At 39.8% G+C, this 19,344-nt stretch overlaps 1 protein-coding gene across 2 annotated transcripts in view; it reads right to left on the reverse strand.

Annotated features, from left to right (window-relative positions):
- The window catches only part of LOC134817572 (ribosome biogenesis protein BRX1 homolog), a 59,406-nt gene extending 44,066 nt beyond the window's left edge, over nt 1-15,340 (reverse strand). The window contains exon 1 of one of the 2 annotated variants that reach the window (XM_063826770.1): nt 15,297-15,326. The gene's annotated coding sequence lies outside the window, so the exon portion shown is untranslated. Of the gene's footprint in view, nt 1-15,296 lie in introns of both variants that reach the window. The other variant, XM_063826768.1, reaches the window with a different exon arrangement.
- Nucleotides 15,341-19,344: the final 4,004 nt, after the last annotated feature.

Genomic DNA, 19,344 nt, shown 5'->3' on the forward strand with positions numbered 1-19,344 from the left:
CATCTGCATCGAGACCCGATGGTCCAGCAGAACCACTCATTTTCCTGGCACACAACTCAATCAGATCTCCATCGATGTTTTCATAAATGACATCCTCAACATTTTGCTTCGCAGGTCAAGAAGTAAGGAACCCTTTCCCGCTGGTGTTGGAGGTGGATGTTTGTCTTTAAGAGTTTTCATTACGTCGGGGGTCACATCTAAGACTGGTGTTGCCTGAGATCCTATCCATCTCATAGCATTTGATACTTTCCCTTGAAGCATTAGTCTGACAAATACTTTTTCTTTGTTCTCTTCTGTCTTCTTTCCCTTAGTGAGTCTCTTCTGAATTTCTATTCCTTCCCTAAGAAGTGATTGTAGGTCCCCATCTGTCCACCATTTCAGTCTCTTCTCCAAGTACTCAACATGCTTCTTTGTTTTAGATTTCTTTGATGGCTTTTGCAATAGAAGTGGGGGCATAACCATGAGCAACTTTATAGCAACTTCTTCCATTCCTGTACCATTGATGTAGTATCCTACAATCTTTGACATCTCTTCAATTAAACGTTTTCCCGACTTCCCAGATGGAATTTTAAAGAGATTTATTTTCCACTTGATTGTCTCCGAATAGGCATCATTTACAGCCTTTATTATATCATCTCCCTTCAACGAATTACCCCAACGACAGTTTTCGATGTTACTAGTAGGTGTTGCTGGAGTTGGAATAGATGGTTGTATACTTTCTTCGACCTGTATCCTTTCTTCGACCTGTCTCCTCAGAACTCGAATAGCTTCGGTGATGGGGTTGTCTTCGTCTTCCTCTTCGTTGCTCTTCTTCTCTTTGCTACATCTTTGACATGACCACTCAGAATCTTCATTTTCCGATAGGTCTTTAAACTCCAACTCCGACAGTCCACTACAAGCGCTATGGAACCATCGACCACACATCCCCTCACATAGAATACAGTCGTACATGACTTCCTTTGAACAATATCCACAGATATCAGCTATATTTTCAATTCGCTTTACTACTCTGGACCTAGTGTCCATTTTTCTAGTGTCCGGCATTCCAACCCAAAAACAGGTACCACTACTGTTGCTGAGTCGGTTACCAGCAGAAACTGAAGCTTACCGCTGTCAGTCCCTACTGGATACGGGTCTCCTTAACAGTAGTGGACCCAAATTCGGGATCTGATGGAGTAATCTCAACACCAGAGGATTTTACAGATTATCACACAAAATCAAGTTAAGATCAGGATTTTTAAAATAGTTCATATCCACTGTGATGTATTTCTTAAGCGAATATTCATAAACATTTCTGAATAGAGATTAGGCGGAATATACTTTAATATATTTTAATATACTTTAATGTACTTTGATATACCTAGGTTTACAAGGTTTACAGGTTTACAAAAAATAGATCTATATTACAGAGAGATAATGTCAGATCAGCATAGCTAAAGGTCAAAGTCCGAAATCCAAATAGAAAATCCGTTACCATTAAGGTGTTCGATGAGTGTAAAGAAAAAGTGAAAATGAAGGGGCTGTGGAGGAGATGTGATATCCCGTACTGAGACACTTATGTTCGTGTTTCTTCTTTATAGGGAATCGTGTTCTGCATAGCTGAGCGACGAACTTGGTGAATTCCACTATGTGCTCCGGTAGAAAGAGGCTCTTCATGTCATGATATAGTAATGACTTTGTGGGCTCCTTCATGTTAGTCCTACTGGAATGGTACCTGGGACATGTTCTAAGGAAGTGTTCTTCATCTTCTATTATCGGATCAACACAAGGAAGATTAACAAAGAGCTCCATCATGGACTTTTCGCTGCAGAATTCACAAATTCTGTGATGTTGACTTCCAGTTCTGCTCCCATATCTTCCAGTTTCTACGTTTAGCTTATGTCCGCTCATTCGGATCCTAGCCACTAAGTTGCTTCCAGTTCTCGACGGTAGCGTGAGGTACGGCTCCTGCTCGAAAGCACCTTTAACTTTACCTATATCTCCATTAAAATTTTGAACCATATTAAAGTAGAACTGAGTGGAGTTGGGTAAGAAACATATAAGAGATACGACATACGATAATTTAACTTGTAGAAGCTTTCAATAAACATGTGTTAAAAAATGAAAAGTGTGTCAAACAGTATATGGGCAATTCCACGTAGTGTAATTCACACTTTGCACAAAATTTAGCTTTTAATTGCATGCTAATTGTAGGCTAACATTAGCAGCATGATAATATAAAGTCAGAATGAAGTTTAAACGTTTGTGATGATGTGGCAACAAAAGTTTAATGTCTATCTCTTATACTTTTTATGTGAGCAGCATTTTAAAAAGTAGGCGTTATTCACAGGCATAATTTGGTGTTTTAGAAATCTTGCCTTAAAATTGCAATTCGTGCCCCAGTGTAAAAGCAGAAGTTACAATAAGGCTTGATCACAATAAAGTACACATTTTTTCAACTTCCTATGTCCTTCTTAACATAAATTTGTGGAATGTGTGTAGTACAGGGACAATATAGGAAGTAAACGTTATTCACATTTGGACGTAGTGTAACTCACACTCTGCCCAGTTGCTCTGTTTGTGCGTTGTATTGATGTTTGCTTGTTCTTAATTTGGTTGCTGCTATTGTAAAATGGTGAAGTAGACTGACTATTACTGATTTTAAATTAAATTGACTACTAATTGGTCCAATTAGATACTGGTAATGGTGTAGATTACACCCTACTGCCATACCACAGTGGTCGGGGCGCCCATGCGAGGTAGACATAAGACATAGGCATGACTAAGGGGTATGATATACCACAAAACATGTATTCTAGGGGTATCTTGCCCCAAAATAACGTTTAAAAAGGTTTTTAGAGTGATTAAATGGATATTTGACCTCAAATATTAATTTTACCTCATTTTTTGTCAAAAATTGCATTTTTTGGCAATTTTTGCCATTTTTTAGGACAAACTACAAAAATAAGTTGCAAATTAACTTTGGTAAGCATCTATAAGTTGATCTATCTGTAAGTATAGGACATTTAGAGTAATCCTAGAAAAATGTACAGTGTAATATTGTGGCATGATTTTTTTATGAGCTCTCAAAGGTTCATGATTAGACAGAAATTGGGTGAAATTTATAACTTTTTAAATCCATTTTTAGACCATTTTATCACTTATATCAATTCTAAACTACTTCTTTGTGTTTTTAATGTGAAGAGGTCATCAAGAGCTTTAATTTGATACCTCTATACATGGTTTTTGATAAAAATTAGAATTTTTTGGAGCAAAAACACTGCTCTTTTGAGCAAAATTTAGTTACGTGACAAGAAAATAAGGTAATTTTAGCCCCAAATTGCTGATATTTTCTGAAAATGAGCCTTTAAATTACTCAAATAAGTGTTCCCAGACCTAACAATGACTATAAAACACTTTCAAATCAATTTTGATGTCCTAATCCATTTAAAAATCATTATTTTTGCGATTTAAGGTCTTAAAGTGGCACATTTTGCCCTGGCAGAACCCTAATTTCGAGTAAATTACCAACACTTTCAGGCAGTTGTTGAAAATAGGTCCCTGGAATTGCCCTGGAAGTATTGAAAGTACAATTTATTTCATAACAAAGCGTTTAAACCACTTGTTTTACTAATTTTCCGCTGTGTAAATTACACTACCAAGCTGTGAATTACGCTACCTGTGAATCACACTACCCCTACTTTTTGCATTTCCAGTGTGACAAAACGAACGAAATTTTCTGACCCTTATAGATGACTAAAGTTGCCGTTAGAGAGAGAGTTACGAATCAAACAGACTTATAGTGTAGCCACAGTAAAACATTTTTCACTATTTGGTAGCGTTATTCACACGCAAAGAGGAAAACTTTGATCATAAGACACTCAAAAAGTAAAGAAATTTGGCCCTCAAAATTAGGCTGGCCTTCTATCTGAAGCCCACTAGGTTGATATACAGGATAAAATATTGAATTCTACGATTAATAAAGCTCCCTAAAATCTTTCGGAAAATAACTGGATATTCACACTAAAGATACACTAAATTTAAGCCAACTTTGACGCGCTACAGTTTTTAAACTAGGCTAGATATCAACAAACGGTTTTTTGCCCCTGAAAATATGGTCAAATATCTTAAAGATTTTCTATCTCTCCCAAACCACCTCCAAACTTTATTATTTTGTTACTGGTTACCGTTATCGTGGAATTGCCCATATATACATTCAATTAAATCAAGTGATGCAATTGGCAGAGCACAATACAATTTTAAGTGTTGCAATTGGCAGAGCACAATTCATTGCTACCAATAATTTTTTCAAAAGCATTTTAACAAAACACATGATCTACTCCATTATAGGGGCAGGGATGAGGTTGTATGAAACTTCTGATAGCTGAATCTCACGTTTGGTGTCGACCTTCTTTCCTCGGTACCCTCGTAGAGCAATAAGAGTTGTTCTCAACATTGCAAATCTTATCCTAGTTCTCACGTGTCTTACTACATCGCAGTACCTTTCCTTCCTTTTTCTTGCAATGAGGTCTGCTACTCTGTTGACGAACTGCTTACACTCTTTAGACATTCCTCCAGATGTGAGGAATACAGCCGGGGTGAAGGTAGCCTTCTCCACATTCAACACTCTCTCCAAGTACTCGTCCTTCTTCTCCTTCTCGTTCTCTTCGTATACTTCTTGAAGAGTTTTTGTCCTGTTTGATAAGCAATTGGGGTGTGAAACCCTTATGTCAAGAAAGGTCTTATCAAATGGAGTCCAAACTCCTCTAGCAGATACATCAAGTCGAGCTTGGTCACCTGTTATAGTCTTGGGGTTGAGGCAGTCACCCTCATTTACCTTCTGTAGCTGGGGTTCAACTTTTACATCATGACATACCTCACGAAGGAGATTTGCCATTGTGTCTCTGATGTTGTTGTGGGTCATTATCACGTAGCCCCCTAGCTTACAGGTGAGAAGGTGGTCAAGATCACTTGTTTTCCCACATCCACAGGTGATGGGAGTGTTTGGTATCCACCAACTGTAGCGTAAGCAGACACTGTCTCGAAACTCCTCTTTGTTCAGAGTGTAGCCATACTGCTGAAGTGGCAATGTGTTAAGCCAACTGGACGCTCCCTTTTCTCTTGCTGCTAGTAATGCTCTCTTAGAGGAGGTGCCACATCTTTCAGCTATAGCAATAAACTTGGCTTGGAGCTCGGAATTCTTCAATGTTTTGATCATTTCTTTCCCCGATTTGGTGAGGTTACTGGATGCAGTGTAAACTTCCTGTTGGTCCACTATTGCTTTTGTTAGCTCAGTGGTGAGTAGCTTGGAGGCTGTATACTCAGAGTGGCATTCTTCGTGGGGTTTACCAATGCCCAATCCTCCCAATCTTATTGGTAGACTTAACACGTCTCTTTCTAAGTCTGAGATCTCCCTGCCCAGCATCTTTGGCAGGAGCTTTTGTCTTATCTCATGTTCTAGCGGCTCCATGGCTTCAGAGATGTGGGGCACAGTCCTTTGAACAAACTTCCATCTGTGTTGGATGCCAGATATGTAGGCTGAGTAGGCAGCTTGAGGCTCAGATTCTGCAATATCAGCTAGCATCTTGATGTCGTCACACCACCCTTGAACCTTATCGGTAATGTACTGATCTTTGACACCTGTATTGCCAAGTACTGCTCCAAGATGCCTGGTACCTGATGTTATTTGCATATTGAACTCTCCAAACAGTGCCTTGGCCTGGTCAATCATCTGAGGGTCCTTTACTACTAGAATGCTCTTAGATGGATTAGGAAAATAACCATACTTGGGTCCTACTTGGAGCAACTCCTTCCACCACTTATACACTGCTTCCAATTTCCCACCAGCAGCACTATCATCTGCAAACCACACTTGCTTGATGATGTTATAAACATGTGTTAATCGTCGTCAGCTGAATGTGATGGGGTGGACAATGCTTATATGTGATTTTTTTTTTTTAGATACTAACGAGGGAAAAGAATATTCAAACAATATACACATAATATAGCAATGGCCAATTGGCTGACTATAAGGTCATGGCCTGAACAAACAATTTTTTTAAAATAATCAAGTGATGCTAAAGCAGAGCACAAATGTGTAATAAGTTAATAGATTAAAAAACTGATTCATGTGATGCATTCGCAGAGCACAGATAAAAAATACTGATTCAATGATTAAAATCATAGCTGTGAGTGTCAATAAATTACTGTGTCGTAAAAAAAGGAATGATGCACACGTGATCTGAGATACCAATATCTCTATATCAAAAGGATAGTGTCTAGAAACATTCATAGTCCATGGTGGCAGGTATCAAGTCAAACGAAGTTACACTGACTGGCAATGTATACGATTGCCGTCTCCCTCTCTCACCCCTGACCGCTATCAGGGTGCTCCTGAGGATTGAGAATCTAATCCTGGTGCGCATGTAACACATAATAGCCGCATAGTCTTCTCCTCTCTTCTGGGATAGTTTTTCAGCGAGTCTCTTGTGGTATCTTGTGGCTTGTGGACCCCATCCGCCATTTGTTGAGTATATAAGTGGAGTAAAGGTGCCTTTTTCCACCTGGATGATTCTGTTGTTGTACTTTTTCATTTTCCTCATTTCATGAGCTTTATAGATCTGTTCCATATCTTTTTTGTCATATGTGGGTGAGTTGGGGTGGGTAACACAGACATCAAAGAATGTTCGTTCAAATGTGCTCCAGAGACCTCGTGAGGATACATCAGGTGCAGCTCTATCAGCATTGGTACCAACAATTTCTTCATTATCAAGGGGTATCAATGCTGGCTCAGTCACTACATCTCTGCATACATCACGCTGCAGCTCTGCATTTAGATCGCGGATGTTGTTGTGTCTCATAGAAACATAGCCACCTTTCTTGCATATAAGTGTGTGATTCACATTATTTCTCTCTCCACAAGCACAGTGAAATGGGGTGTTAGGGATCTCCCAACCATAACGCAAGTACAGAGCATCACGGAACTCAATCTTGTTCAGGGAGTAGCCAAATCTCTTCAATGGAAGTGCAGTAAGCCAACATCCTGAACCTTTCTCTTTGATGAACTGGAGAGATCTCTTTAGGTTGGGATCTCTTACACTGTCCTCTATTGATTTGCTAACCGTAAATAAGTGTTTCTCCTTAATTGCCTTGAGACTTTTTATAGTGTCATTTTGAATTGACATGTTGTAATGTTCAAGGGTGTTTTGCTGGTTGATAATCAGGTCTGTGAGGTCTTTTGTGATGGTGACTGAGGCTGTGAATTCTCTATTGCAGTTTTCAACTGGGTTGGAGATACCTAGGCCACCATGTCTGACTGGCAATGCAAATATGGAGCGGTCCAAGTCTGATACGTTCTTACCCAAGATTGCTGGAATAAAATCTGTTCTGATGCAATCCTCCAATGGTTGAAACAAGTGACTTATACCCGGGATGGTCCTCTGAATGAACGTCCACCGGTGACAAATTCCCTTAGTATATGCAGTCAAAGCAGCTTGGGGCTCCTCAACAGCAATTGATGACAACAGCTTGATGTCCTGACACCATTTATGGACTTTATCTGAGACATATTTGTTCTTAAAAGCTTCGCTGCCAATTGCTGCACCCAAATGGCGTTCTCCTTCAGACTCGATTTTAATACCAGTGCCTGAGAATACTTTCTGCGCAAGATCTAGGTCCTCGCTATTCTTCACAATCAGGACGGTCTTACTGGCTTTTGGGTAATATCCATACTTTGGTCCTTGCTCCAACAGCGTATCCCACCATATCTTAATACCTTCAATCTTTCCACCAGCACTACTGTCGTCTGCATACCAAGACTGTTTGCAAACACTGGGCTTGGAGGCTGTGGCTAGGTCATCTACTAGAGGCTTGATCCCTAATGCATAGAATGCCATTGCTGCTACATCTCCCTGAGTTGAACCTTCCTCAGACTTAAGTTGGTAGTGGTCCTCGGTGGGGGGGGTATTACTGTCCATTTTGTCCATTTTGTCTTTGTCTTTTTTTACATTTTTTTGTGAAGGACAGTGTTTTGTGGACAAAATGGACAAAATGGACAATACTAGGGACAAAAGGGACAAAAGGGACAAAAGGGACAAAAATTTTGGACAAATGAGACAAAAAATTAGACAAGCTCAAATGTAGAGGTAAAACAAAATTTAGTAAAACAACATTTTTATTTACCACAAAACAACCAATACATATTTAATATTATTATACATTTATAAATAAATATAAATCTAAATCAGCTATATACTCAATACACAGCCCGCCGCGCAGACAGCCACACATTGCTGAGAGATTCTCAGGTGCAGATGTAAGCGCTGCGCGCGCGAGGTTTTTTATCTTACAATTACATGTAACGATATATTATTAATTATCAGAGAATTTTAGAAGCAAAAAATTTATTGCATATTGGGAAAATTTCGGTCGTTAACGCAGTTAACGCGAGCGCAACTTGAGCAAAGCGCAACTTGAGCAAAGCGCGAGCGCATGCGGAAAAGGATCGCGTAGCTAGTCAAGATGTTGATAAATATTTGGCTTGTGGCGCGATGTGTTGCTCTAACTATAGCCCTCTCGCTTGCAGTAGCGCGCGACCGCCGGAGGCGGATGACTTGTGGAACAAGTGCGCCCGCAGCGGCGCGAAAGCACTTGGTTAGCTAGGTGAACGCGATGTGCCTTGTAGGATGAAATCCTACTAGCTGACGCCACTCGCAGCTGTGCTGCTCGCTGTACGTCAGCGATTGAAATTTATAATATATATCGTGACATGTAATTGTAAGATTACAAACCTCGCGCGCGCGGCGCTTACATCTGCACCTGAGAATCTCTCAGCAATGTGTGGCTGTCTGCGCGGCGGGCTGTGTATTGTGTATATAGCTGAATTTAAATTTAGATTTATTTGTAAATGTATAATAATATTAAATATGTATTGATTGTTTTGTGGTAAATAAAAATTTTGTTTTACTAAAATTTTGTTTTACTATACGCGTATCACCCATTAAGATGTGCCTCCCGACGCGCAACGCAATTTTTCTCGTTGCTCGTCGGACGTCGACGAACAACGAAGCTCGTTGCGACGCGCCGCGTAATGACAAATGAGCTGCCAGGCTAGGACATCGTCCTGGTCCAAAAATTTTGGCGAGCGATTTTCTCCAAAAATTTTATGTGGGCGCTGACTTCCACTCTGGCTAGGTTTCTTCTTACCCAGCGCGCGTTCCTTAATGGGATGAGGTAAAATTAGGTAGAAAGAATCCACTGACTTCCAATTCCATGTACTCTGGCCTGGCCAGAGTGCTTTCATAAAACTCAATTACTAGCTTGGCGTTGTAGGAGTGAAGCGAGTGATACACATTACTTTGACTAAACTCTTGCTGATCACAATACAGTACAGGGAGGTGGGTAACACGGCTCGCAGTTGCAGTTGCGGCTCCTCGCTGGTTGATATCAATGAGGATACACCCAACACACTAAAATATTCGTGAAATATGTGATTATAATGAAAAAATATGATCTCAGGGCCCATTTTATACCAAAATTTGTCAAAACTACTCGCACTTGTCAAAGCTTCCTCATTTTAAACACATTTAATGATTATTATCATATCTAACTTATGGTGGATCTTCATTTTAAGCCATCAAAGAGCATGCTGGTGTGTATGAAAATACTTTAATCCTATTGTCCAATGTCCATTGATATAGTCTGGGCTATGCGCGCGCGCGCGTTAACAAACATGAATTTTCTCCCTCAGTATCTATCTAAAGCTTTTAAAGACATGATTTGAATGCTATCCTACTCAGCACATGAGTGCTGCAGGATGGTGAAAAAAATCTATAAAAATCATTAAATGTGGAAGATATGAGGTCATATGATATGTGTGCGCGCGAAATTGCCAGAGGAAACAGATAGTGTAACTCAGAAAGAGCACAAAAGGAATAGTTTGTGAGATATTGAGGTTATACTCCAAAAAATGTACAATGATGTCACACTTCACCTAACCATGTGCTTTCGCGCCACTTCGGGCGCGCTTGTTTCACAAGGGCGCAAGGGCTCTGGATAGAGCAAATGTCACACCAGAAAATCCCTATTTTTTGTATATTTAACCTCATATCTCGAACGCGCAGTACTAGATTGAGCTAAACTTGGTCAGGTTTTGTAGCTTTGACTATCCTCAATCATATGGAACAGGAATAAAACTGTTTAGATGTTATATCTTAATTATATTAGGCACTTAGTTCACCTAACCATGTGCTTTCGCGCCACTTCGGGCGCGCTTGTTTACCGCCGTGAGGCGGGCGCGCGTTACTGCAATTGCAAGGGCTCTGGATAGAGCAAGGCACTTAGTTCTGAAAAGTGAGTATGTCATTAATGCTGCTTTCACTGCAATGATTGTCAATCAATAGGAGGATCAGCATGATACACAGGTTAAAGTGTTACCAACATGATATAAATCATTTTATGAGCAAGAAGATTGCAAAAAATTAAAACAGCGCGAAATCAAGCCTGTTAGAAAATAAGTCACCCTATGAAAAAGAAGATCTACAAAGAAAAATAGAAGATGTTTAAATCAATCGACCAACTGAGTAGCAACAGCACAAAACTTATGATTGAAAGACTGGAAGACACAGCTGAAAAGTTACCTGGGGACCCCAGGCTGTTGTGTTCATTAACATAACAACATCGAATAAAGATTCGGCGGAATGACAGGCTGAGCGCAGCCCAGTAACTGAAAAGTAAAATACAATTTTTAAAAGTAAAATACAATTTTTATTTTCCACAGAAGAATCAATACATATTGAATTATAAATATCCGATAATTCCATTAATAATCATTAAAAGTTGCTTCGTCATTTGTAAAATCAAAAACCGAAAAGCCGTACTCTGAACGCGCGCGGCATTTTTCTGCAGCTGCCTAGCTTGTAGCCGCTAACATCAAAGCCGCGGCGCGCGCCCAGTGCTGGGGTTCATTTTCATTAACAATTAAACTTGGTCAAACATATTTATATACAGTTCCTAAATTAAATCAATAATCATGTTAATATGAGTATTCAACACTACTCGACAACAAATATTTGCCGGCCCATCGACAATTTAGTCGCCGAAACAAAAATCAAACGTTTGCTTTTTCGTTTCGGGAACTGTTTGAACTCAGTACTATATCCGACTAATCTTACTTTATAATGGTTAAAAAACCAAGTAAAAAGATTTTCCTCGATGGGCCGGCATTCGCAACCGCGAAACTTTTTGAGTACGACAAAAGAAGCTAAATGTAAACAACTGTGGAACAAGAAGGAACGCTTCCTCAGACACAAGAAGCATAAAGAATCGACACCCTGTACCCTATCGGAAATCAGCGACTTCTCTTTACTGTCCATTTTGTCCCTGTTATGTCAATTTGTCTCGTTTGTTGACCATTGTTAATGGTCTGGCCCGGCGCGCGCTACTTCGTAGCACTTACCGTTTCGAGAAAAAATCGGCGCGCGCTACTTCGAAGAAATTTAGACGACTAACATCCGTCAACTCGTTTGTCTCTGTCCTTTTTGTCCATTTTGTCCATTTTGTCCCCGCCTTTTTTGTCTTTTTTGTCCCTTTTATCTTTTTTTGTCCATTTTGTCCCTTTTGTCCATTTTGTCCCTTTTGTCTTTGTCTTTTTTCAGTTTTTTTTGTGCAGGGACAAAATGGACAGTGGCACCCCCCCCCTCGGTAGTATTAATGATCAGGTCTGCTGGCTTTTAGAATTAGAATTAGAATTAGAATCAAATTTACACAGCAATACAATAAGAATAAAAAATAATTTAAGAAGCTTCAATCTGCTGTGCAGGACATTCAAGTCAGTCGAAAACTGTTAGCAGAACACCCTTCTAGGGACATAAGGATATAGTATGTAAAACATAATGAGTAATAAATTAATGAGTGATAAAATAAGATATGATTTAACAGTGAACTGTGGGCATGAAGGTAACAATTAAGATTACATAGATGCCCACTTTGGAATTACGTTAGTAATGTTATTTACAGATATACACAGAGAAGTATAGAACAATAATAGATTGGCAATGATAACAAATGGGAACGAACAAAGGAGATGTTTAAAGTTCTATACTTCTGGAAATAGGTCATATAACGCAGGGGGCCTTTCCACCCGACAAAAACTCCAGCACCATAAAATTTGTTTCAGTTGTCACATAGCTAGAGTGTAAAAATAGTCGAAACTATTGTTTATTTCATAGGATGAGACTCCTTGAATTACATCTGACATAAATTTAGATTTCATACATTGTGAGAATTTTACACTACATTCTATAGTCCTTATGTTCTCTGGAATTGTATTCCAACATTTTGCACCTAAATATGTAAAGGTTTTGTGTGTTCTGGATTTGTGAATATAAAGGTTGCACCTCTCAGCATCACGTGATCCTCCGGATACATAAGAAAATTTATCTGTAAATGATGATGGTGCAGCCTCATTAAGAATTTTATACATATACGTTGATAGATGGAGTTGTCTTCTTAAGTGTAAGGGTAACCACTTCATATTTCGATATACATTTACTGATAGTTCCTGCCAATGAACATCCAGAGCAATTTTTGCTACTTTCTTGTACAATATATCAAGAGAATTAAGTTTGGTTTTGGCAGCCCTACACCATATTATATCCAGGTAGTCAAATTGGGGGAGCATAAGAGCATTAACAAACATTTTTCTATATTTCAGTGGAAGAAGATTTTTCGACCTGTATAATGCCCCTATTCTTTTAGCAATTTTTGATTTCACATAATCAATATGGTCTTGAAAGTTCAATAAATTGTCTATCATGAGACCTAAATATTTTTGAGATTTAGTTTCTTCTATAAATAGGCATTCTTTTTCCAAATCCAGAGGGATTGATAACGTGTCCAGATTAGGTGATCTATCAAATACAATGAATGAAGATTTTGCAGTATTTAGTCTCAGCTTGTTGATTCTAAGCCATTCATACACTATTTTCATATCCTTAATTACATTCTCATATATGCCTCGGGAAATGTTATCAAAATATAGTGCACTGTCATCTGCAAATAGGTAAACAGTAGATTGTGTGCAATTTCTACTGAGATCATTTATGAATAAACTAAATAGAATTGGTCCTAATATGCTACCCTGTGGCACACCTGTTTTAACAGGGAGTGATGTGCTTACATTACCACGTATTTTGGTGTGCTGCTTTCTGTCCCCAAGGTAGCTTTTGAACCATTTTATGACAAAGCCATCAACTCCATAATACTTAAGTTTTTTTAACAAAATATTATGGCTTACTGTATCAAAGGCCTTTTTAATATCTAAGAATACAATTGCAGGTTTCTTCTGTGATTCCTTAGACGTAAATATTTTATCAAATAGATTAAGCATTAGAAAAGTGGTGGAATGATCTTTTCTAAAACCATACTGATGGTTGGTAAGCAGTTTATTTGTTTCAACATACTCTGTAAGCTGTTGGTTAACAAAATATTCTATGCATTTTCCAAGTAGGGGGAGTATGGATATTGGCCGGTAGTTATTTGGATCATTAGGGTCACCAGTTTTAAGAATTGGAGTGACTGATGCAATTTTACATGCCAACGGCATTGTTCCACTTTTCATACTAAGGTTTATAATATTTTGGTAGTGGTTCTTTAGATACTGATAGAGCGGAGGACAGATCTCATGAACATTGTGTAGGGCTGCTTCTCTATTAAGACGATTGAACGCATTATCAGCGTCAACCTGTAGTATTGCTTCAGTGTCACTGTCTTCCCAGATCTGTCTCATTGCATGAATGGAAGCCTCTATTCCTGATTTGAGCCCTGCACAGGTCTGCAGTGGGCCAGCAGCATATTGTATATCAGTTTTGAAAGACATTATAACTGCTTTTCCAATGATTCTGCGCAATATCTCGCCGATTCCAATAGGTCTTACACCAGGTTTCCCGTTCTTATCCTGGCCTTTATCAAGAGGGATTAATCTGCATGCAGTGAACTCTTTCAGACAGCTATGATGGATATCTTCTCTACAAAGGCGCCTTGCAACAATTGCTATAGACTCAGCAAGTGTCACTGATGCTTTGCCAAATGATTTGCTGCAGATGATATGCTTCCACAAATCTGAGTCCGTTAGTGTTGGGCCGCCTGATCCATCCAAATATAAACAAGCCCTCTTGACAGTCTCTGTGTCAATCCTCTCAAATATCACTTCCTGAGGTGGAGGAGTACTGTGAGGGTGCAGAACAACTGGATCTGCTTTAACAGCTGGAGGGTGTTTCTCCCCAAGGACCTGTTTAATGTTTGCTGTTAGGCTGTGAACTCCTAAGGTGTCATTGGAACTGTCAACATATTTGGTGGCTTGTTTAACTTTCCCAAGAAGCATTAGTCGGCAGAAACTCTTCTTCCTGGATTCCTCGCTGATTTTTTGTTGCTGCACCAAGGCTTTCTGAATACTCCTGCACTCCATCATTAGATCGTCAAGTTCTCCATTTTTCCATTTAACCAAACGCTTGGTGAGATATGTTACATGGTCTCTTGCTTTTGACTTGCTTGACGGTTTTTGCAACATGATTGGCAAGAAGATATGAACCAGTGCGAACGATAGCCTTTCCCACTTGGTAGCATCTGCAAATAAGAGGATGAGCCGAGTCAGTTCTTTTATAAAGTCGCTACCTGATTTACCTCTGGGAACTAGGAAAAGATTCTTTCTCCATGTCACCATCTCTTGATAAACAGCTTGGACTTTCTCAGCTATCAACTCTTCACCAACCATTGAGCCCCAATTAATTTTGTTTGCTTTCACTGCTTGACAAGTATCACAAAACCATATCTCTTCATTATCCATCTCAGCGTACTCGGTTTCACTGATAAACAAACAAGGTGCATGGAACCATTCTTCACAGCCATCACAACCCAATGCCTTATCCGAATCCCCCACAACACTCCTACACACGGGACAGTTATAACAGATATCATTTTCCTCGTCAGGAGCATCAATGATCTGCTGGTTCTCTACATTATCCCTACATTTCTGACAAACCCACCGTTCACTGTCCACTGGTGCAGACTTGCCAAGACATTTAGGATGGAAAAATGTCTTACAGGAATCACATTGAATGCTACAAGGTTCTGATATAAGATCTTTGGGACAGATTCCACATAACAGAGAAACAACAGGTGTAACATAAGCAATACCTTCAGAAGACAGGTGTTGAGATATCTCCGGATCACAGGTGTCTGGTAGCTGTACACTCTCTGTTTCTGCTGTCTTGTCTTCACCGCTGTTTGTTATCATCGTAGCGGACTTTCCATTGTCATACCTCAATAAATGTAATAGATTTGTAGTGTTGTAATTAGTTTAAAATTTATGCTTATATGTGATTGAGTGGTGTCAGGGATGGAGGGTGGGGGAGGTGTGGGCGGGAAAGTGACAATTACAGTACAATGTCAAAAAAATTTAGTCTTCTGTTGAGGTTGAGAAGGAAATGCCAAATGGTCTGGACTTTAAGGATTTGGCAATTTTAGGAAGAATGGGGTCCCAGAGGGGACTACATTTGGGTGCGCGGTCTGTTCTGTTCATGGATGAATTAAAGTATATTAAAATTGAAAATGTAGGTTTTTTTTTCAATTTTCACCCGGGATATACTTTAATATACTACATTATATTTATATGTGAAAAATGTCAAATGTTGTTTTATTTAATGTGTAGTATAGATTTGATTCACGATGTCAATCCTTCGCAGCTCGGTGAGGTTGCTCTAACCAGAGCCCTCTCGCTTGCAGTAGCGCACGACCGCCGTAGGCGGCAAAATATATGTATATATATATATATCAACTATCAACTTGTGAAACAAGCGCGTCACGCAGTACGCGTATACACATGGCTATGTGAATCGGTGAGGCACAGTGGTGCATTTCGCCGATCTACCGAAGATGTGGTTGCGAGAAAAATTATTTGATGCGCGGCGCGACCCAGTAGTGCATCGCGATACAAGTATAGATTAAATTTACCTTTCATGTAAAGTTAGTTTTGTTCGAAGATATTGATACTTGACCAATTTATGAGCCAAAATATTTGGAGGACTTCACTTCACATAGCCATGTGCCTACGCGTACTGCGTGACGCGCTTGTTTCACGGCGGTCGCGCGCTACTGCAAGCCACAGGAGGAGCTAAGTGCAAAGAAACTGTCACTAACTGCTACAAACTGCCACTAACTGCCACTAACTGCCACAAACTGCCACTAACTGCCACAAACTGCCACTAACTGCTACAAACTGCCACTAACTGCCACTAACTGCTACAATCGCGCCCACGCATTTGCGCGCGACAGTAGCAGTTAGTGGCAGTTAGTGGCAGTTAGTGGCAGTTAGTAGCAGTTAGTGGCAGTTTTTATGCGCGTCGGGATTTCAAATCGAGCGCTCATCAATTTTTATAATAGCAAGTCCGCAGCGTTTAGAGCTGCATTGTTGATTATTGGGCAGCGCTCAGCCTGTCATTCCGCCGAATCTCTATTCATTAATGAACATGATAGCCTGAGGTTCCCAGGTAACATTGTTGACTAAACCAGACTGTGCACGTTGTGCTAGATGTCAAATGTTGCAGATAGCGTATACGTTTTTTAAAACTATGTTTTAATTTGATTTGACTTGACTTAACTTGTAGTAAACGGTCGGCCGTTTTACAACACGGCAATGACTGCTTGTGTTAGTTTCGACACTAAATATTTTGTTCTCGCTGCATGAGTATATAAATGTTTGATATGAATTATGAAATGAGAAGTCGTGTATTATGTAATATAATAGATTCAGAAGGTAACACGACTCCTGTCCGACAGCGACATCTGTCCGACAGCGACATCTGTCCGAATCAGGGTACCAGAAAAAAACGACATCTGTCCGAAATTGTGACCTGATTTCAATACGACACATTTCCAATTAGAGACATGATCTAAACTGTTACTTGCTAAATTGTATACGTAACATGTCCAATTTGAGATATGATCTGAGCCATAGTTTACTACCACAGTTTATTTTAATTTGATGTCGATAAATTGGACAATAGTTTCAATGTTATTTAAATGTTATAAATTAATTCAATATAATACAATATCACAGAATCAAATCTAAAGCATAGTCAAATTTCCGATAGCTTTAAGGAAATCCATAGGGTTGCTGTAGTTGTCGTAATCATCTACAATTCTCTGAGGTTGTCGATCATAACGGATCCATTTGGGTGCACGTGGCTCAGGTAGTTCCCGCCCGTCTCTTTTGGTTTTCTTCACGTCTGTAAGGGCTTGTTCTGCTTTAAGGCAATCAAGGAATTTCCTTGATTGTGGGCTTCGAGCAGGACAGCATTGAATGGAATCCGTGATGCCAACCTTCTGCGATGTTGGATGAGCGAGGAATCCTCATCTGTGCAGCTTAACGTGTTGGACGGTCGTTTCAGCATGGTGGACAGGGTGAGTGTGGTCAGGAGTAGGAGTGATCAGTTGTCTGTCCACGGTACGGATTCGGGCTCTGCAACCGTTTCGGAAATCCGAACATTTCCAGTAGGAGGTGTCGTCTCTTCGCTTGTCGAAGACGTATCTGAAGCCATTTAGGATAGGGTTCTCCGAGCCTTGTTTGCGTCCAGGGATAAACTGAAGATTGGTTGCCATTGTGGATTGCGATAAGTGATCTCCATACTGCTGTCCTATATGTACTCATGTCCTGTGATGTGATCGACAGCTTGTTAGGGTACGGCTAGCACGATCCTGTTCTCAACTAGTCAATCACGTATCGATGGATCAGATCTTAAGGGATCACATCAGCTTTAGAACGTCACGAGATTACCTGTGAGCTTGTGAAATGCGAATGTGAACCGAAATTACAATATGATCCGAAGTTCGGACAGATGTCGCCAAAGACGACTCCTGTCCGACAGCGAAATCTGTCCGAAATCCCTAATTCAGCTTTCGGACAGATGTCGCTGTCGGACAGATGTCGCCCAATCGCTATTAGGAAAACTGCTGTGATAGACCGGAGCGCAGCAAAAAATTTAATAGCTTGTCCTGGACCGAATTCTACCAAATATTTACTACAAGTATGACACTTTTCGGATTTAGAAGGGTGCTGTCCAGACTATGAGTATGTTAACGGTGCGCGGTGATATCATTGAAGCTAAAGTCGGCACTAAAAATTAAAGTAAATATACCTCACGCCACACACTAATTGCATACGTTTGTAATTTTATTGTCTCTTATCAGCTTGCTCCTACCCGAACGCCTAACGGAGAGATTACTTTGTTATTTTACGTATCTGACAGGTAAAAATTAATAACAATAAATTTCACCTACTGAACGTATTCATAATAGAAAAGTTGCTAGTTTGGTTCTCCACCGTGCAATAGGATCTGTTTCACGTTCCGGTTCACTCTTTAAGATAAAAGCCTCTAATCGATGATTTTGCCCTTATAGCTTAGTTGTACTTGTAGTGAATTCGTACGGAACGTTCACTAAAAATAGTTTGTGAACGCGTTCGCTAAAAGATTTTAACGTTTGGAACATAAGGAACGTTAAAACAGGGCCTCCCACGGATTAAACAGTTTTGTGCGGAGAAAGAAGTGAAGAGAGAACGAAGCCAAAGAGTTCTCCGACAATTGTTCCAGCCAGCCTCACCGCAGCAACGCCAACAGCAAGCAGGGACTTATTCTAATCCATGCAGCATATATACAACGCTGACCAAGAATGGACACAGGACATGCCACGGTACCACTATAATATTTGATTTGATTCTCCGTGATAGCACTAGCAGTAGCAGAATTTGCTGCTTGTAATTCCTGGGCGTTGCTAAACCTGTCATTCCGCCCTATCTGCTATAGACATATTTTTAATCGCCATAATATGTTCAATGTGTTTAACTTAATAAATGCAAAAGCCTGAGCGAGGTACCGTACCCAGGTAAATTGATCTTTCCAAGTTGAATTTGCGTTTCTGAAACCACTCTCTGCACTGGTAATTGTATTTAAAAGGGAACACAAAATGATGAACGTGACCAAAATTATTCCCCGCGCGACGCGATAGCCGATAACTGATAAGATTCTCTTTCAGCATTCAGTTTCAGTTAATTCTGGGTAATTCGCGCGTAAAATCATATTGACACGTGTGCGTTCCATGTTCTCAGAATTAGGCAACGGTAAGTTTATAATCTTTAACTTTAACTGTTTGGAAACAGGTGTTGTTATTTTATGCTGGGAATCCCAAAAAGTGCTTGATCGGCCAGTTCATCATTGTGTCTCGCTAAATACTTGGCTAGTTTCATTATGCTTCGACTAATCATCACTGTTGGATTGGGGATGGTATTCAACTGTTGAGGGCCTACTGTAACAG

This window comes from Bolinopsis microptera, chromosome 6 (genome assembly GCF_026151205.1).
Source record: "Bolinopsis microptera isolate Bmic1 chromosome 6, MBARI_Bmic_1.0, whole genome shotgun sequence".
Taxonomy (NCBI): Eukaryota; Metazoa; Ctenophora; class Tentaculata; order Lobata; family Bolinopsidae; genus Bolinopsis; species Bolinopsis microptera.